Raw genomic sequence first — 22,262 nt, 5'->3', positions numbered from 1 at the left:
AGAACTGTCTCAGAACAAACCTGGCAATTAAAACAAAATAAATACTGACATTTAAAAGTACCCCAGATTTCTAATTTCAAATGTTTTATATGAATATAAAGAGCATTTAATCCACCAGGAATCCAGATTGTAGATTTTGTTAAAATAAGAATTTAACCTCTTAGTCTTTCCACCCCGTAATGACAACATGGTGTTGAATTCTAAGGACTCCTTTAAAAATAGGCTCAAATTAAAGATATACTCTTCATTCTGTTCCTGAACTATAGTAAATACTCCAAATGTAACCCATTCTAGATGATACTGTTTAATTTGAGTGTTCAGAAATGATGTTGTCACAAGCTATCAAAACCTTTTTTTCATTTACATGATGACTGACCTGTGAAATTACTTTTCGAAAGTGATTTTCAATCTTCTCACCCCATACCAGCATAATGGAAGATTTTCACATGTACTACAGTCTCCTATGAACATATCTAGATTTTAGGACATTGTGGAGAGATGAGTTCTGACCCCATGAATCTCACTAAGCAGAACATGCAGAGCACGTGATTGACTTGTGAGCCAGTGTCCATACCCTGGGGCTTCACAGAAAGGTTTGGGACAAGGAATTCTGTAAATAATAGTATTTTCTGTAGGAATGTAAGTTAAATAAAGTTAAATTACAATGATAATTTTTTTAACTGCTATCTTTTTAATGGCATGATAATCACATTCATCCATTAGGGTCTGTTGCATAGATCCATAGACTGGTGATGTTCAGTTCATGGTAGTTCATGATAGAGATTAAGCTGTTACTCATTCAATAAGCTCTTTAAAATGTGAAGTAAATAAATATAACTATTTTAGTAAAGGAATAATTTGATAATGTTCTAAATTAATTATAGTTTTCTTTTTAGCAAAAATGTTGATTCCTGGTATGTAGTAACAAGGTGCTTCAGACCAATCTTAAATGATTATCATGTTTGAATATTTACCACATGTGTTGTAACACTACTATTTAACCATGTTGTTTTAGAGATGAACCATCCAAGACTTGTGTCTCTAGTCACATGTGGCTTAAACACTTGCAGTGTGGTTGGTGTGATTATGAAACTGAATTTCATTCAGTAAGAACATAAAAAATGATCTCCAATTTGGTTCTTGGAGATATTTTAAATGTGTTTGGAGCAATTTGGATATGTCAATATATACCTTCAACTGTAAATTTTAGGAAATAATGTACAACATATTATTAAAATTCCCTAAATTGATTATATGCTGAAATGACAATAATTTAGACACATAGAATTAAATGAAATGTGTGACTACAATTAGCTTCACCTGTTTCTTTTTTACTTTCTTAACGTGGCTACTAGAAAACTTAATATTAAATATGTGGCTCACCTTACCATTGTCTTGAACAAGGCTATTTTCGAGTACCATCATGACACCAAGGTTCATTTGTTCATGCAATGTCTGAACCAGGCACTGAACTAAGTGTAGGAGTCGACAGTGAGAAGCCGCCCTAGGACTTGCCTCCTCTTGTGAAGCTTATAGTCTAGAATGGGAGAAGGTAATAAGCAAGGGGACAAAGACACCAGTTATAGGTACAACTTGTTTCTGAGCAAAGAGAGCAGGGTCATTTGATGTAATGACTGTTGTTGGCAATACCAGAGGGAGCAATCCAGGAGAACCCACTGAAGGAGGTGGACCATTAACTTATCACCTAATAGATGAGAAGACAGCCATAGGAAGATCAGGAGAAGAAGTAGTCTGGCCATAGGGAACATCAGGAATTGCTGTTTAGGTTCCCTTTCAATATAGTTGCATCCAATCTGGTCACCAACAGTACCTACAAACCTTGACAAACATACGGATATGCATTCTTGGTGAGCAAAGGCCAAGGGCTATTGAGGTGGTGTCTTTTGTTCAGATTTACTCACTGTTAGATACCAAGCAATTAAATATTCAATGAAATACCTGAAGGAAGCTCTCATTAGGTGGGCTAGCTAGTACAAGTCCATTGGCACTCTTCTAAAAAAATCTTCAAGAATATTTCTGTGTGACAGCATCATCTTCTTATATTTAATGCCTGACCATCATTGGACAAATGGCAGAGCTGAGATTTTCTAGAAATAACCTCCTTTAATGATTTTATATATACAAATAGTAGTAACTTACAGTAAAGGGCCTGGGTAACTTAAATAATTATAAAGAAAGAATTGAGATGTGAGAGAGTAGTTGAGTCTACATGAAGAAACTTTATTTTATCACTGTGGAAAGTAACAAATAGGCCTGGCAGAGTTTCTTACATGAAGGGATGTTGTCCTTAGATGCCTCTCAGTTTATGTTCCCAAGATATGGACCATCTTGTGAAATACTAATATTTTTAACTATGCACAAGACTACCATGCTATATCTGATGTAAGGTATGGAACTCTTTTTATATAATAAATAGGCCAGAAACTTACTACAGAGGCCCATACCTTATGCTTCACAGTATAAACAGAAACACACCCAATTGCTTGGTTCCTCCAGAGATTATCTCCACCTCAAACCTCAAGATGAAATGTTCACTCACCAAATCATTATCATGTTTCACCACAATATCAGTGGAATTCTGTGTGAAAGAAGTAGTACAAAAAAAAAGAGAATCATGCTTTAAAAAAATTCAATATTATATGGTCTTGGACATAGTGTTTTTTGAAGAATATCCTACCTCAGAATTAAGAAAGAATTAAAATTTATTTGAGTCATGGGAATGGGAGAGAGAAGGGGAATTGCACAGAAGATGGTAGGAGACCCTCATTGTTATGCAAAATTACATATAAGATGGTGTGAGGGGGAAGAAAAAAAGAGAGAGAGAAACCTGTCACAGTAGATTGGGTAGAAAGAGGTGATGGGAGGGGAGGGGAGGGGAGGGGGGATAGGAAGGGTAGCATAATACAATAGACACTAGTATGGACCTGTGTATAAACGTGGCTGTATAACCAATGTGATCCTGCAATTTGTACATGTGGAAAAATAAGATTACGTACCCCATTTGAATCAAATGTATGATATGTCAAGATCATTGTAATGTTTTGAGCAACTAATAAAAAAGAAGAGTTAAAATTTAACTGAAAGTTTGTCATTCTTTCTTGCAAACTTGCAGAAATTAGTCACATTTCCACATATAGTTTCATTATACAAAGTTCACACTGGCAAATAAGTTTAAAAAAATATTTTACTATAAGCCTGCTATGTCCAAGGCATGGTTCTACATGGGGTAAGGGAATATAATAATAAATAAGACAAGATTTATGTCTGCCTTCACTGATCCAAGTTCCCATTTTAGTTACCAGCCTGGGACCAAACTAAAATACAGAGCCTTTTTTAAAGGATTTTGTTTGGATAATTATCTTTTTTTGGGTGGGAGGGGTACCAGGGATTGAATTCAGGGGCACTCCACCACTGAGCCACATCCCCAACCCTATTTTGTATTTTATTTAGTGACAGGGTCTCACTGAATTACTTAGCACCTCACCATTGCTGAGTCTGGCTTTGAACACTTGATCATCCTGCCTTAGCCTAGCCTCCCAAGCCACTGGGATTATAGGCGTGTGCAGCCGCCACTGGCCCTTGTTTTGATAATTACCTTAAGATGGGAATTTTTGAAATAAGATCCACCGGCTGATTTCCTAATTTAAAAAATATTTTTGGCATCTTTTATTAACACAAAATACATACAAAGAGACACCTCCATCCCATCCCACTCTCTTCTCATTCCTAACTTCCCTTCTCTATCCTGAATGTTTTCCCATCTATGAGTTAAAGCTCCTAGCACTTGCTCATTCATTGAATATTTAGATTGATGAATTAATTAACAAATGAGTGAGATATGGGTTCTGGCCACATAATCATGCTTCATACTTGTGTATGTGTTTTAAAAGAAGAAAGCCAGGGACTCTTATTTAAATTTTAGAAGCATGTACATAGTAGCCCTAGAAAAAGTAGATTATAAAGGGTAGAATGGACAGATGTGAATCTGCTCACAAGGCAAGAGTCAGAAAATGACAAGCAAGCAAATGGCCACAGAACTATGGGAAAGCAGTGGGAGAAATCGAGAAATGGGACGGAAAGGGTGAAGGATGCTGCTTCCTTCTGGAGGGGTCTAACACCCACAAACAAGGCACATGGCAGACAGTTTGCCTTTGATTGCAAAAAGAATTCCTGCAGGAATGTCTATGCTTTTTGGCATTAATAGAGCATGAAAATGCACACATGCCAGGCCAGAATGTTCCTTAGAGCTGTGGGGATGGGAACTGCAGCAGAGAGAGACTCACTTTTCCTTGGGAGTGTAGAGCCGGGGGATAAGACCCCAGATGCTCAGGACTGACAGGAAGGCACTCTCTGGTCCAGGCCATCTGCCTTGCACTTTGCTCTCCTATGGGCAGCTTCCATGGAATGCATCCCTCTGACCTTTGCCTGTGTTTATTTCTTTTGGAGGAAATGAGGGCATTTTTTGGACAATTTTTAAGTTGAAGAGGAAACATACCTCTCTCTGGATAAAGAGCAGTGACAAAGCCAATGTGAGGGTGGAGAGTTAGGTGAGGGTTCATGCCCAGGCTCTCCTTTTATTGGAAGAAAAGTTCCTTTGCTAACTGATGATTATTAAACGCTTCGGAATTTTTTTGGAGTTTTAAGATGGAACCTTAACCACAAAATTAGGCATATTTTATTTGACTTTCACTCCTCAGGTACTAGTGGGAACATATGAGAATTGTCTTGTGTTTCCCATCCTAGGTTTAAGAGACAAAGTCAAAGTCGTGTGTGAGTTTGTATATTACTTGTTGCACACATGTTCACAGTGACTGATCATTGACTCTTGACTCTTTGACTTCAAAATGGTGGCAGTTTTGGCAAGAGGGAGTAAGCCACAGGCTATGCGTCAGTTAAAAGGGTAGTGGCTAATTACAGACTGTGCTGTGCCCAGAAGCCTATTGTGAAACTTCTCCACTTGTCCTCTTACTCATAAAAGGGACTCTTCACACATAGTTCAGTGGGTGCAAGTGAGAACCAACCAAAGAGCTGGCGAAGCACTTTCCAAATATAAACTGTAACCTACTTTGCCTTTATTTAATAAAGAAAACATTATTATGAACTGACTATAGGCAAAAATGAAAAAAATAACTAGAAAAACCAGAAAGGAATATACAAATAGTTACAATATCAGCAGAAGTCACCAAAATAATATCCAGAGGGGCAGCATGCATGCATGCATGCGCATACACACATGCAGACATGTGAAATTTGTTCTCTTCTTTGTGTTCACCTATCTGTCCTTGTGTACCTCAGGCTTAGCAAGATGTATGAGTTGTGGTAGGTTTGTATAGTTCATCATTGAGTCAGGAGAAAATAAGATTAATTCAGATCACTTTAAGGTATAAATGACAGATAACATCATATTACCTGAAGTATTTGTATTATAAAAAAAGATCCCGATTGACCTCCCAAATTGTTTGTGACACGGTGAAGGAAACATTTCACACATGGGGCAGAAGAATCAATGTGAGCCTTGAAGTTTTAATTGACACAAACTCTTTGTAAGAGCTCTTTCAATCCACAAAGAACAAGAACATCCAATTTCTTCCAAACTTCTGTTCATAACCTCATCTTTCCTAATCTCAGCTTACTTACATTTTATATGTTTTTTCAAATTGCACATATGTGTGTAATTTAAATTACATGAATAGACCGTAATGCAAGGGAGATATTCAGACATGTATTTATTAGATACCTAATAAGTGCCAGTTACAGAGTTTGATGTCCTGGTACAAGAATGAATAAAACAAGTAGGAGAAGGTACATGAGGATCAGGATGGCATCAGAGGACTATGAGTAAAGAACCACAGAGTGCTCCGAGAACAAGACATCTCACGCAGCCTTGACCAGGTGAGAGGGGGACTGGCAAAGATTTCCCAAACGCTGAGACCCAAAATAAGGCTGAAGGATGCATCAGTGTGCTGGGCTAAGTTGGGTGTTCATGGTGCCATTGCAGCCAGTGTGGGTGCCTAGAGGGAGCGAGCCGAGGAACAATCATTAGTGCACAGCCACAACTAGTGTACAGGTTTTGTGAGTTCAATACTCTTTCCATTAATCTCTGCTCTTCTGTCCAGAAAGCCTAAGCAAAGCAGATTTTAATCACAAACTTTACATGGGTATAACACAGAACTGGATTTAAGGAACATGAGATTTCAGTTTGATTCCTTTTCAGAACCATGATCCTTTGGTGACCCCATAACACTTTGCCCACTATCACCGTGTGTGTTTTTTTCTGACTCTAGACTGCAAGCTTCCTGAAGGAAGAGCTCTATATTCAGAGTGTTTCTAGAAAACAGTGGGCATAGATTCTGGTCCATAGTAGATACTGAAGAAATAATGTTTGAGAGAGAGGAAAAGAAGGAGGAGATTGGGGGAGAGAAGGAATAAAAAAGGAAAAATAAAAAAGACATGGAAAGAAAGGAGGAGGAGGGAGGAAGGAGAGAGTACAAACACAGGATGATCACGGTGATACCTGAGGTTGCAGAAAATATGAGAACCACACGCTAGAAAGAAAATACCAGGTCTGGGGATGTAGCTCAGCTGGTAGAGGGCTTGCCTCACATGCACAGGGCCCTGGGTTCAATCCCCAGCACAGAAAGAAAGAAAGAAAGAAAGAAAGAAAGAAAGAAAGAAAGAAAGAAAGAAAGAAAGAAAGAAAGAAAGAAAGAAAACACCAGACAGTGGCAGGTGCCTCAAGAAGCATAACTGAGACTCGATGCTGATGAAGAGACAGAAGAGGAGCTGTTCACCCAGGGACGATTTTGATTACAAGGAAACGCTGAGCATTCTTTCTGGGAGTCAATTTTGCTGTGACACTTCCACCAGTGAACTCTGATGGGGTAAGAAAGCACAAATGTCAGGCATCTGCGAACTATATTTGCCATCTGGGTGTTAACTTCCCTCTTGACGACAATATCCTCTCTCACTGGGTGAAATGTGCATTCCTGAATTTATCCTGTGGCTTGCCAAGATCTTCCACGTCTAGATATTATTTCTCTGGCTACAAGATTCTTAATGGTGATTTTATGCTCCTAGGATATTTTATAATTTTGCCATTGCATTGACATTTTTTATTCAGTGGACACTAATAAACCTGTGACATTTTTGTGGTTGCCTTATAAACTATGTTTTAGGGTTAAAAGATCCATGAACTCTAAGAGTTAGAGGTGTTGAAATACCATTTCCACTGCTCACAGGCTTATGACCTTTGGAAGCTAATTATTTTCTATGATACTCAGCTTTCTCATCTGTAAAATTGGAAAACTATATTTTATGGTTATTGTTTAAATCAGCAATCTTAAATGTCAAGTACTTTGAGTGTTGCCTAGCCTAGACCTCACTTACCATGTGGTTGCTATAATATTAGCAGTGGTAATAAATGACAGGGTCCCAAAAGACAAATCACCCACTTGAAAATATGAGCAATGGGCTGGGAAGAATTGGAGAATTTTCTCTGATGTTGAATAGCCTTACTTAGAGAGATCTGTGATCTTAGAACTCTCAAAAGGCTGAGTTTTCTATAGCCATGATTCTATATGGCATTCTATTTGGCATTCTTAACACCAATTTCAGTGTAGACCTTCATGAAATTCAAAATGAATTTTCTTGATATTCATGATTCAGAGCAAGATTTTTTTTTCTCAAGAAACAATACTAGACTAATACTTTCTTCTTCTCATGGTGGAAAAATTTCCTTCCCAAATTGGATATTTTTCTATGTTAAAAAATTAATAATGCTTGATAAAAAAATTAAACCTACATTACACAGAAGAGGAAATACTTGTTTCACTCTCTGGTAATCTCAACTTTTAATAATTCTATGAATATCTTTTCAGTCTTTTCCTATACATATGCAAACATACATATGGAATATGAAAATAAATTTTATTGACTGAGTAATATGTTAAGACAATGCACATGAATACTCTTCATCTTCACTTAGTAATATACCATGGTCATTTTTAAATGTCAGGATATAAATGTCATTTTTTTAAACTGCCACCAAGTGTTCCATTTATATGTGCCACATTTTAACCAACACCTCCACTTTTCATTGCTTAAAAAAATTTAGTAAACATTCTTGCACTTCTATAGCTTTCTCTAGTTTCATAAATATTTCTGAATAGTGAAAGCCTCCAAGTAGAATTGATGGGCTAATGGTTACATACATTTAAATGTTGATGAGCCTTAAGGAATTGCCTTCCTAAGAAGTCATGCTCTTTTCGTTTCCTCCAGTTGTAAGTGAGTCAACCTATTTCTTCAGTGGAACTGTCTTAAAATGAAACTTTCTTTCAATAGTACCTATTATTTGAAATAGTCAACATGGACACAAAGTAAATACTAAATTAAAAAAAAAACACAACACCAACTTGAGTATTAAACCCCGAGCCAGAAGCCTGCAGAGAGCCTGGTTCATAGAAATCAATAGTCACTCTACACATGTTTTAATATCTTGCTGTGGAGCTAAACTCATCAGGAGCTCGGCTTAGGAAAGGAAAATAATTGAATGAGGAAATAAGGAATGATATAAACAAATATCAGTGTTCACAATCTACTAAAAATAAGTGTGAATGTAGAATTTGAAGCAACTTCTCTCAAAAAGACTTTGACAGAGAGTTGGACCCTTTCAAATTCCAGTCAGAGACAGGTGGAGTATATTCAATTGTATATTTTCATCTTCCATCCAAATAATAAGGCATGAAGATTGCAGTGACGAAACTTGGGTCATAACTACTCTCTCAAGACCAATCAAGACCTTACAAAGTATGGCTTTTCCCCTTTGTGCCTTCTGGATGGTTGAGAATTTGCAGTTACAGTTCCCAAGGGAAATGATTTTCTTCCCTAGTAAGGATAGCAAACAAGTTTGAAATATTATATTTTTCTGAAATAAAAAAGATTGATGATACTTATTCTCTTAGAGTGCATATTCTCATAAGTGTAGAAATGCTTGAGTGGCTTACATATATTAAATACTGGTTCCCATGAATGGAAAGTAAGTAGCTTGAGTGCAAATCTGCTGTAAATATGTGATAAATTAAAGACGCATTTAAATAGTATAGGTGTTCCTTTAACATGAAAATAGAGAAAAACTTAACACAAGATTTGATTTAACGTTCAGACTGTGGATTGTATTTCTTAACACTGTGAATTTCTTGCCAAAGAGGGCACCATTGGGACCATTTGCCCATTTCACAATCCTCCCATGGTGTGTACATCATGAAGCTAAGCTGCCTCCCGATCACTAGTAGTGCATAGAGCAAGGAATTCTACCAAAAATAATTTGTTTTGCCTACACAAAGACATCAGTCACTCTTCAAAGGCATATCAATGAATGCAAATGCTGAAAAAATTCTTTGAACATCTCTAATAAACAAGTGCTGTTACAAGTTGAGGATGTCTAACTTAAAAATCACAAATCCCAAATTCTTTAACACCCCGAACTTTCTGACTGCTAACATGATGCTGCAGTTGCAAAATTCCATCCCCAATCTCATGTGACACTCACAGTCAAAATCTAGGTGCACTAAAAATATCATATAGCATTACCTTCAGGTTATTTGTAGAAAGTATATAAAAAACAAATTTTCTTTTTAAATTTGCATCCCATCCCCAAGATATCTCATTATGTATATTATGCAAATATTCCAAATCTGAAAAAAAAATCCTAAAGCTGGTTCCAAGCACTTCAGGTAAGAGAGACTCAATCTCTAGTGTTGAATGTTGGTTATTAAAAATTCTAGTTAGCAATAGTGTCCTCTTATGCAAATGAAGTTATTTCTTTGATTGTTTTTGAGTGTATACACCCTTGTGTATGTATGTTAAGAATTGCGCATTATATTGACATGAGTTAACTTTTCCCACAGATTTCTTTTACCTCCTTTTTCCCTGGGGAAAATCTTTGCAAAAAAAAAAAAAATTGTAGAGGTTTCAGGTCATTTGTACATTGAAGCCTTATGCCTTTTCAAATATTCATTGAAGTTTAACTATATTTTCAACATGTGCCATGTTGCTCCAAGATATACCCTAGAATCTACTTCTATTCCTTAGGAGTTTCTTAAATATTTATTTCTTAAATATTCAAAGAAAAGAGTTCTGTATTAAGGGAAACATCTCATGTGAAGTGATTTTTCTTTTATTTTGCTACGGTGTGCCTGAGTTTAATAAAATGTGTTGCTTTTCCTTTCCTGGTTCAGCCAAAGGAAGGAATCTGCATCCTTTCAATAATATCAGCAGGCAAAAGCTGATATTGAGTTTAAATATTCCCAGTGAGTCCAAAGTGGAATTTCCCTGCACCCAGTTTCCCCTGAGGTTTCCACTGCTGATTGCCTTCAAACTTGGAAGCAGTTATCCCAACCCTTGCTCTTTCCCCTAGTTGTCTTGCCAAACTATGCAAATGTAATTCTTGCTTTCTCACAAATCAGACCCGGGGACATTGTTCTCGATTCTTCCTGGATGGCTTTTTTCCCCCTCGTCCTTTGACATACTTCTGAGTTCCTCTGAACTACAGAACATGAACTATTTTAGATCAAGTCAATGAAAGACACTCTCAGTTCCCATATATGTTTTTTATTAAAGTATGTACATTGTCTTTGTTAAAATAAAACATAACATTTACTGCAGAGTCGTCACAGTACAGCAATGCTATCTCAGAAGTATGTGAAACAAAACCTTAGTGAGCAGATGTTTTTAAATGTACATAATACCTTTTCATTGTTGGATACTTGCCTGATAATAGGATTTGGAAAAATAATTTTAAATCTAAATAATATATAGAAAAAAACATATGGGACTGGGGTTGTAGCTCAGTGCTAGAGCACTTGCCTCACACACGTGAGGCCATGGGTTCGATCTTCAGCACCACATAAAAAATAAATAAATAAAAATAAAGATAGAAAAAGGCATATAATAATTGTGTATAGACTCTACTTTTTTATGTTTTTATTATTTATTTATTTATTTTTGTATACCAGGGATTGAACTCAGGGGCACTTGACCACTGAGCCACACCCCAGCCCTATTTTGTATTTTATTTAGAGACAGGGTCTCACTGAGTTGCTTAGGGTCTCACTTTTGCTGAGGCTGGCTTTGAACTGGTGATCTCCCACCTCAGCCTCCTGAGCTGCTGGGATTACAGGCATGTGCTCTTTTGGATGTTTTTAATTTTTTTCCCAAAAATGTTCTTTTTTCTTCATGGAGTATAAGGTATATATTGTTGTTAATAAATTTACTACTCTTTCTTGCTCTCCTGGATTCCTTTAATTACTGCAATTTTAAAATGACACCCAGAAAATAATTAGAAAAATCATGGGTTATACTGCTAAACCTTTAATGAATTCTCTTTATTTTATTGATGAGGAAATAAGGCCCTTTCTGATGTATGACTTGTCTAAAATTACGTAGCTACATACCAATTCAACCAATATCTCATAGATAGCAACTTAACCAAAATTCACTTCATTTTACGTGCATGCCCTCTTCCATATTGAACATTTATTTCCCAGTGCTATTCTATTTTCCCCAAGTATACTTGGTTAGTTCAGTCAGTCCTCCATAGTTATGGGTTCTGTATCCATGGATTCAACCAACTGAAGATTTAAAATATTCAGGAAAAAAAAAAAAAACTTGTGTCTTTACTGAATATGTTCAGACTATTTTCTTGTCAATTATTCTCTCAACAAAACAGTATGACATGGGGCTGGGGTTGTGGCTCAGCAGTGGAGCGCTTGCCTAGCACACTTGAGGACCTGGGTTCAATCCTTAGCACCACATACAAATAAATAAAATAAAGGTACTGTATCCAACTGCAACTAAAAAATAAATACGAACAACAACAACAACAAAAACAGTATGACAATTCACATAGCATTTAGACTGTATTAGGTGTCATACTTAACCTAGAGATGACAAAAAGTATATTGAAGGATTTGTGCAGGTAATCTACAGATACTCCAAGATAAGATACTGAGTATCCACACACTTTGGTATCCATGGTGGGTGTAAGTGTGTGTCTTGGAATCAATCCATCACAGACGGAGGAGAAGAACTGTGATTGTAACTCTCACCATCTGCATTGGACATAAATAAGTATCTCCTTAGAGTTTGATGCTGTGTCTCTTAGACCAACTTTTTCCTCTGCCACAGCCTCCACAGCAGCCAAGACAATCACAAATGATACTTCATTCCTAGAAGGACTGTAGATATTAATGTCACCATCAGAGAACTGTAGAAATGCAGGATTTGGGTCCATTACCACCTCCCTCTTCAGTTTACCTGTCTAGACCCGGTAAAGAAGAGATGGATCATGACAGATACTGAAGAACGACCATCAACTTAACCAGGTGATATCCCTAGTCAAAATAGGTGTGCTAGACATGGTATCTTCACTGGAAGAGATCTGGATCTGGATGTGCCTCCCAGACAGGTAGAAGGATTCCAATGATACTTCTTGGGAATTGGTCAAGAGGCTGACTGATAATACAAGCCCAGTCACTGGAGTAAGATAAGAATGTCATCCCTGGATATGGTCCACAGAGTAAGTAAGTGCTAGGGAGCAAGAAACAAGAAGAAATTCCAATTATCAGGACTAGAATATTGGATGGATGCAAATGCCCTGGAAATTGGGCTGCAAGGTCAATGAGCAAGACAATACTGTCTTCAAGCAAGGACCTAGACCGAGCTGTACTTTCTCAGAATAAGACTGGTTCTGGAGGTGGAGGCAATTCTGGGTCTCTGGGAGGGATGCATAGAAAATACTGAATGCTCAGGGGATAAACAGATCAAGATAACCATGCATGGTTTCAACCTCTCTCCCCTGACTTGGCTTTCAAGGTCACTTTTTCTATGGGTCTCTTGACATACATATTTTATTTTAACATCTACCTTCATGATTTCCTATTGAGACTTGCTATTGAACAAGTAATTTTCTGAATAAAAAAGAGCCACTTCTATCACTTCCTTTTGTCTCTCTCCACAAATATAAATGTTGCCCAGGAATCTCTGTGACCACTTTGTAAGCAGAAACAGTCATCTTTTTAATTAGCAACTTTCCTGAAAACTTGCCATCACATTCATTCATTCATTTATACATCAATTATTTACACATTCAACAAATATTAACCAAGTGCCTACTGAATGCAATGCATTTATTCTCAAATAAGACAGACCTGTCCTCTGGATTGATGTTTTCTATAGGTAGTATCTATTAAGATTTTAAAAGAACGATAGGAGATAATTCATATCTAGCATAAGATACAGGACATTGCAATAATAATTAACTAAAATGAAATAGCTGCTACTATTATAATCTTATTAACGATAATAATATTAAAATACAATTGTGTTGTGGAGAGCACACTTTAAAGTAAATAAGGTAATGTAGAGTAATAAGGATTCTCATGCAAGATTCAGAGAGACTAATCTACTTGGAAAAGTCAAAGAAGTCTTTTTTTTTTAAGAGAGAGTGAGAGAGGAGAGAGAGTGAGAGAGAGAATTTTTAATATTTTATTTTTTAGTTCTCGGCGGACACAACATCTTTGTTGGTATGTGGTGCCAAGGATCGAACCCGGGCCGCACGCATGCCAGGTGAGCGCGCTACTGCTTGAGCCACATCCCCAGCCCCTCAAAGAAGTCTTTACAAGATGAATCATGCTTTAGCTTAAGGTTGAAAGTTGAAGAGTCCACCAAATGGTCATGACCCAATGGTCTCGGCAGGGATGTGGTAGGCAGAGGCATGTCCTCCTGCTCTCATGTGTGTCAGCTGATCATTCATGAATCAGCATGGAAGATGAAGCTGGGGTGTTCAAAGGGCTGCAGGAGAAACAGCCTTGTGTTCTTTGTAGGAGGGCCTGGATCTGGTACCCACCAAATGATTATGCACTCTTGGGGATCGTTGTATCATGAAGAACCAAAATGATCTTTTATAAAAATAATTCTAGCAAAAACAGAGAAGTTGAAGCTGAAGTCAAATTGGGGAAGGGGAAGCAGGTAAGCCAGGGCGACACCAACTGCATGAAGCTCATTTAGGAGCTGTTCAATCCAGAGATTTGCTACTGAACAAATAATTGCTCCAGAGGGAGGGCATAAGCATCTGTCTGGTTTGGGCCTCTCAGCTTCAAAGCACAAGAAGCTCAGCCCTGCCCCTAAGTCAGCTCTGACCCTTGCTCTCTCTGGCACTGTTGGGAAGCAGGTAGTTGTTGTGTTGAGAGGACCTTTGCAACTGGCCTAGGACAGATGACTGCCAAGCCTCACTGATGTGTGACTTCTTCTCTGTCTTACTTTTGACAAGCCATGAAGAGCAGTGAGGTACACTGGCCACCTGTTTCAGAAGCACTTTGTGGGCTTATTAAAAAAATGCCTATTCCTAGACCCTATCTAGCAATCAGAATCCCTTAGAGTTGGACATAAAAGCTACACTTTTTATAATTTCTTAGAGAGGAATAATTCTGAAAATCCCTGCAAGGGACTCCTAGACAAGTGATCCTTAACACTGAACTAATCACCTAAATAGATCAGGCAACTTTAAAAAATAGCTTGGGAGGCTCCATCTCTCTGAATACATGAAGGCTCAGGGTGAACAGGGAGTCCTGACACAGCAAGAACATCCCTAAGGGTTGACACGTAGTCAGATTTAGGAATCATTGCCCAATATTGTCTTCCTGCTAAATTATCCTTCTGCTGCTTGAATAAATGAAATTATTAGTCATCAAACCTTTCCTGCTGTAATTACAAAGGGCTGCCTGAGTTGCAATTTTATTGAATTAACCACAGAAAGATTTTTGAAAAACAACGAGGCTGAGATGAAAGGAGAAGGTCCCTCTCACAGCTTATTGCTCTTAAGGAATGGCCTTGAGAAGCAACAGCTACCGATGACCACTGCCCTTATTAACTCCATGTATTACAAGGTGCGCATTATGTAGAAAACTGCCTGACACGGGACAAAGAATGGCCTTTGATCTAATCAATTGCATCAGAGCCCTTTCCCAGCTCCTCTTTCATTTGTCTCGGAAATCTAGGGAACCTCCCTTTGACCACATAGTGCCTGTGTTTCCAGTTCAGAAAGCAACGATCATCAGTTTTCCACTAGCTCACCTGCCAGGGAGGTTTATTGAATCTGGAAAAGACCTAATCCAATAATGGACCTGCTTGAGAGATGAGGGTGGGAGTTGGGGCAGAAAAAAAAAAATTTGGATGAAGCTGCTTAAACAGATGAGAGTTATTCATTCCACAGCTCCACATCAGCATCGTTTGGAGAACTTAAAAAACAATATTAACAGCAACAAAACACATTCCTGGTCCTCCTCCACCATATTAAAATCTAATGGTCACACTAGAAATCTTTTATGTGATTTAAAATGAGATTAAGTTAGTCAAGAGCTTTGTAATGTTTTGAACAACTAATAATAAAAAAAAATTAAAAAAAAAAGTCAAAGGGGAAAATCCTACAGAAACAAATCTTATGCCACTAGTTATTAAAGATTTCTTTAAGTTATAACTTAAAGAAAACTTATGCCATGAGTTATCACTGTTTATTTTTCTCTGGTTTAATGAACCTCTCATGGTTGTACATATTACAGCTTTTTTGATCCATAAGAAACTCTTTGGGATCTATTGGAGGGAGATATTACTGGTTTCTAAGAGAAGATGATAAAAGAAAAAAAATTCTTGGAAAACTTCATGGGAGTAATGAGTACAGCTCAAAGCTTTTGCTTTAACCCACAAGGATGAACTAAGCAGGCTTCCACGCAAGAGAACTTTGGAGCACTTGCATGTGGAAAGGAGGATGAATTTCCTCCTACAGTAAAATGTGAACCTTCCTATGATTTCTCTTGTTGAAACTTCCATGAAAAGAGAACAGTACAAGAACACAAGTGAACTATCCTGTCTACCTCCAAGAAGAACAGGAGATTTTACTTTGAAATGGACCTGCCAATAACAGAGCAGCTCACTCATTTGGGAAATTCCAGAAAATCCTTCAAAAGAAAAATCCCACTGCAATTTAGATTTGGAGTGGAATTACTGGGGAAGGGACAACACTACCCAGAGAGTCCAGAGAGACTGCACCGACAAAGTATTACCTGGGCTGAATGTTCAAGGATGAACAAGATTTTGTCATGTAGAGGAGGAGGATGAGGGTTAGCTAGCCAGCGGGCAGAGGAGGGGAGGGGAGAGGAGAGTTGGTGTTCGCATGTGTGTAAGAAAGAAATGAGCAGGTTTTAGTGCTAAAAGAGAACTGAAGGCTGAAGATCAGGATTCAGTGTCTCTGTTTGGAGAAGGAAGACCTGAGGGGTTGGCTCTGGAGCTGCGGGTCATGCAAAGACGTTTGTCAGCAAGAAATCTTTTCGGGACAGAAGTTTGTTTTGAAAACAGGTTAAAGTTCTAACAGGATGATTCTAGTGGCAGAGTGGCTTGGTTTGAGTTTCTGGCAAGGTGACCAGAGGACCAACTTAGAAAACTATTACAACTGTCGAAAACAAACAAACAAAAGAATGAACCAATGAAGTGAAAGGAGGGTGAATGGGACAAGGATGAAAGGAGCCCCAGATGGCAAAACGATTTGCCTAGGATGGCAAAGGCAGGCTTCCTGGCTTGCAATCCTGCGGTTTCTCATGCTCAGCTCTCTTTACCACTGTATTATGGTTTGCTATCATTTGCTTTTCTCAAGAATATATGGCCTTTTATCTCTCATTTCCACACTGCTGATAGGGTGTCGCTTCTCTGAAATACCACTCCACTAACTGCATTCTGATGTGTACTGTTCCTAAACTTGTTGAAGATAGGCTTTCCTCCCCTGCTTTGAATCTAACTTTGGTTGTTTCTCTATAGATGATTCCCCAAAATACATTAAGTGGGGTGCTCAGGCTAAGCATGCCTTCTCCTCATCCACTACAATTTTGTTTTGATGAAATAAACTATGAAATGAAGAAACTTCCAAAAGACCCCTTACTTCTTCTCCAAAAGAGCCGGATTCCGAGCAAGGCACAGCAGAAGCTCTATACATTCGCTTCTTTAGATCCCTACACTAAAGCCTTTCTCAAACTTTCTCTAAGTGTAGTACTTTCCAAGAAGAAACATGAGCACCCAAGCCTCTTAAATCTGCAGAGGAAAAAAATAAAAAGAAGGGAGCAAAATTTTTTAAAAATTATAATTCCTCTCAACCTTTCCCCCATGAGTTGCCCATCTCTCTTAGAGGAAGCGCCAGTTAGGATTCTGCTTTGGGGGAGCCCCATTCTCTGATCAATGTCAGAGACCAAAAGATGATGGCAGTGTGGGAAGAATATAGTTCATCTATGGGGCTTTTCCTTCTTGAGGACTGGGGACCTACTTCCCTGTCACTTTTACAGTGGCTTCCTTATAGTAGGTATTTAGTAGTAATTAAATAAATTATGTTGCATTAAAATCCCTATGATAATCTTTTTTAAGTTTGTACTGGTCTTTATAGTTTCAGAGAAATTCTATACTATGTCTTTCTACCCATGACCCTGCAATGTTATGGACAAAGGTCTTACTGGCTTTGTTTGTAATCTAAAATGTGGGTTAAAGTACTTAATCCAACTTCAGTCCTAACAAGGAGGAAACACAGGATTCAAACCCAGGGCTTTGACTTGGTATTCTCGCCAGCATTCCCAGGACTGCCTTGAGACCATTATCACTACTGTTGGGTCTGAGGAGCCTGGACTCAGATATGTGTAGACCATTGCAAATGCAAATGACAGCAGACTGCCACTTCCTGTGGAAGAAGTTTTGAAAACTGGAAAAATGGATGAAGAGTATCAGTGGTGAGATAGACCAAATATTTATCCATCAACCCAGAGCTGAAGAAAACTTGACAGGCCTATTCTTAATATAGGATGATGGCACAGGTTGATCCCCGAAGATCTCTCATGTCCCCACATTTGGGGACCATCTGAGGGTCTTATACAAGATGGGAATCCCAGGATTCACCCTTGTCTACTGAGTCAGACTTCCTAGGGTTGGAACCTGACATCTACATCTCAAAAGATCTTCTTAGAAGAGAATAAATAAGAGAAGAAGTGATATTTAGGGATAAGTGCAGAGCCAGTCTACCAACGATTAAAAGCAGAAGAACATTTTTATAGAAGAAAGATCTGTCTCAACTCTAAGATACATACAAATCCCTGGAAACCTTTAGTTTTATCTTAAACATTTGCAGAAAGCAACATTCAAAGAAATAGCAATGATTGTTGATTGCTTAGGTTAATACAATTACAAATAATAAAATACAAAAATTTAAAAATAGATCTTTCATATATGTTATCTAAATTATCTATTTTGTCACAAATTATGTTACCAAAATCTTCTATTGAAAATATAGTTTGAATAAATGAAAGTCCTGGAGGAAAAACACTATTATGCAGTAAAGTTTGAAAAATCACTAGATAAAGAACTTAGTCACCTAATTTAACCTTTCCAGGCATTTTGGCCTCAGTTATTTTATGTGCAAAACAAGATAATAAGACCTTGCCTCCCTACAGCCAGGAGGCTAGATCTAATTATCTTTTCCTGCACCTCCTGGTTCTGAACCTACCATTCAATTAGTTGTTTTTCTCATTAATCATTACTGGTAATTCATTCCCACTTCTCTGTGTCTACACAGTTCCCTTCTCCCAAATTTCTTTCTAAAACCTCAGCTCTCATTTAGGATGCATCCCTTCTGTGAAACTATCCTCAGCTTTTCCCACTTGAGATTTACCTGTCAATTCTTGGCTCTCTTGAAACATTTAGGTCCAATTACTGATGAGACAGCTATTGTCTTGTGGTGACAAACTCTGCTGAGTCTGTATGACTCCTGTCTTTGGGGCAGGGACTGTTCTTGTTGATGACCATGATGTTCACCAGTACCCTGTAAATTATCCTTTGGAAATGGCTTTATTATCACTTTCATATGCATGGTCAAAAATCATGGTATAGACCCTCTAAAAAGCCTGTTATGACAGACTTCAAGATTAGTTTCTAATAGGCCTGAACTCCTAGGAATTTGGTTTTCATTAGCTATATGCAGTTAACTGTCCAGTACCTATGTATCCAAATTTTCAATTCAGAAAGAGTACAAATTATGGCTTAACTACCAGGAGATTTTTAACTCAGTTACAAATATTTTTTTCACTAAGTTGAAATAACCAACTTATGGTTTATGAGGAAAAAAATATGCTTGAAATATAATGTTGAGAAGAGGGAGGTAACCAGCAAGTCAGACCTTCCCAAGGTTCCCTGAGGATGGATGGGAACACAGGAGATTATATTTGTGACATTGAAGGAAGCAGCATCCAACTTCCTCCAAAACAAGACCTCTGTAGCAGGACAAAATCCATCTATTTAAAACAGCTGACGTGTATTGGAAGTCTCTGGTTAACAGTTCCCTTGATGAATGATTGCAGTAACCAATCTCTGTTCTTCCCAGAGCTGGCACCAGAAGCCACTGAAATATTATCTAATTGTCAGATTTAACGGATCCAGTGTTTTTTTTTTTTTTTTAAAGAATCTCTTTTCTTTTTTATTTTGAACTCCAACTTTTAAAAATTGTGGCACTCAGGTTTGAAATTGAAACGAGAAAAATAATCTTCTAAATAAGAAATTAGGTGGAGAAATCCAGTCAAAGGACATGACTAGAGGCGCCAGCATGTGTGGAGTGGGCCCTGGTGTTTCTGGAAGTTCTGTGTCCCTTCTAGAAAAACAAATGTCACAGACAGAAAGGAATCTCATAAATCTCCCTCAAAGATAACCGACCTTTAGTGGCCCACTATTACCTTAACTTTATAGTTTTCTAAAACTGCTTAAATAAAATGACTGAGTTTTAATGAAACTTGAGACTATTAATTATTTGATCCCATAACTAGCTTTCTTATTTCTTTTTATAGCCAGTTTTCTTGACCATTCACCTGACGTTGTTTGAGTGTTCCAGAGTGTGTTCTGTAGGGAAAGGGAAAGCAGGAAAGGGTGGGGACTGGGGAACAGGAGAGCTAGCACAGCAAGTGACATGGAAAATGTTCCACTGGCTAAAATTGAGCAAATAACTAGAAAACAATCAGGAGGTTACATCTGACAGTGCTGTTCTTCTAGAGAGGTTGCTAGAATTCACCATCCAAAAAGTATTAGAACCAAAAACTTAGTGATGGATGAATCCATCAAATAGCAAAGGTCCTGAATGTTGCCTGCGCGCACTAAGAGCCAGGAGAAAAGCCAAGTACCTAACTAAGATAACATTGCAAAGGGCCAAGGCATTAACAGAGTGAAACAAAAAGTCTCTGCACATAGGTAGAAGACTGCTAATAGGGTATAAATGCTGATGACATTTGTAGATTAACAGTGAGAAATAAGGACTGAAAAGTTAATAAAAACTTTCCTTTCTCAAAATTAAGTGGTTAAGATTAATTTTGAGATAGGAATAATTTTAATCTCATCAATTGGATAGTTTGGCATCTCTAGCTCTCTATTCCTTTTTGCTTCTTGCATTTCTTTGAAGTGTAGAGGTAATATTTTTGGAGTTCCAATTCCTTAATCATAATTATAGGCAATACTTACAGAGGGGCTTACTGCGTACCAGCTTTATGTAAAATAAAATATCCAATTTTGGCAACCCTAAATATGAACATCATCATCCCATTTTTACAGTTGGGTAGACTGAGATATAGGAATGTTTGGTAACTTGATCAAGGTGACTCAGGAGCATAGCAGCAGAGTCCCCATACTTCGACCTAGTGTCAGTGGAAGAGACTATCATTGTTTCTAAAAGAAAATACTGCTATGTGGGCTGACTGACTGATACACAGATCCACGAGACGCTGCTGAGAGGTCCCTGCAGCCAGGAGAGGCATTGCCAATGACTTTGTTCTACGAATTCATTTCAGGGCAGGGTTCTATAACACTCCTATTTCAGAGCTCATCAACAGCCCCATGAGAACCGTCACAAGATGACTTACCTGTGGTGCTCTCTGTGGAATTCAAGCCTATAGTTATGAAGGGTGAAAAATCCTGTATCTTCTGAATGAGTAGAAAAACTTTGTTCCAAATTAAATAGGGACAAAGAAGGATTTAAATATATTTTTTAATTTTTTAGTTGTAGATGGACACAATACCTTTATTTTATTATTTTATTAATTTATGTGGTGCTGAGGATCGAACCCAGTGCCCCACGCATGCAAGGCAATCACGCTACCACTGAGCCACAACCCCAGCCCCAGGATTTAAATATTATTAGCATTTCATTTGTGTATATCACACTTTTGTGTGTGCCTCCTGAATCTAAATTTATGTATCTCCTGAATTTAAATATCAACCAAATAGAAAATATAAAAATGATTTACTTACAATCAGGAAAGAATAGTTCTCTGAGGAGTTAATTAAGTATGATTTTTTTCCTTAAAAAAAAGATTATTTGTACTCATGGACTTGACAAATATTGGCCTTCTTTGGTTAGGATTGTTTTATATTTTCATTGATCTCTGCTTGGATTACACATTTTGTGAACACTGGGAAAGAACGCACAATGTCTCTGGTGAGATGGTGTGTCTTCAGAGGTGGAACGGCATGGTGCAGGTTCACGTGCCTCAGTGCTTGTTCAGCTGTTTGCAATTATGAGTGACTGGAAATCTTTAGTTTTGTAGGAGGGCAGAGAGGAGGGACACTCCCCTGAGGGTGGGAGTTAAGAGCTGTACCCCTAGATAGCTCTACTCCCCTTTCTGACTCATCTGCATTCCATCCCATCAGAAAGCCTTGAGATCATCCAGTGTTAGGAAATATCTGAGATTAACAGGGTCCTTTTCTCAGCAGCACTTGGCTTTAAAATGGAATTCATAAAGATAAAGAAAATAAATGGTGCCATTCTAAGACTCCTGATAGGAGATATCAGAGGGGTGAAAATGGAATGAAAATAGGGTTTCTCGTTAGCTCTCGAGTTATTCTTCCTAGACCTGTACTAGTCCCTCCTATATGAAAGGTTAATATTAAAAAGATGGATCTTATGTTCAGAGCCAATCTTTTTTGAGAATAATTAACCATAATTTTACTCTTCCTCCATTTCCTGAAAAGACTTATCTTCATTTATACATTTTTAGCTTTATTTCTGAACATTACAAACTTTTTAGAATTCATTAAAAAAGATGAAAATGTATTTAAACCTAGGAAGTTGATGATTAAAAAAAAAGCCAGTCACTGCTATACACATATTGGAATAGCTAAAATTT

The sequence above is a fragment of the Urocitellus parryii genome, chromosome 7, assembly GCF_045843805.1.
Source record: "Urocitellus parryii isolate mUroPar1 chromosome 7, mUroPar1.hap1, whole genome shotgun sequence".
NCBI classification, from domain to species: domain Eukaryota; kingdom Metazoa; phylum Chordata; class Mammalia; order Rodentia; family Sciuridae; genus Urocitellus; species Urocitellus parryii.
The sequence above is the reverse complement of the archived record's forward strand: the minus strand, read 5'-3'. Positions refer to the sequence as shown.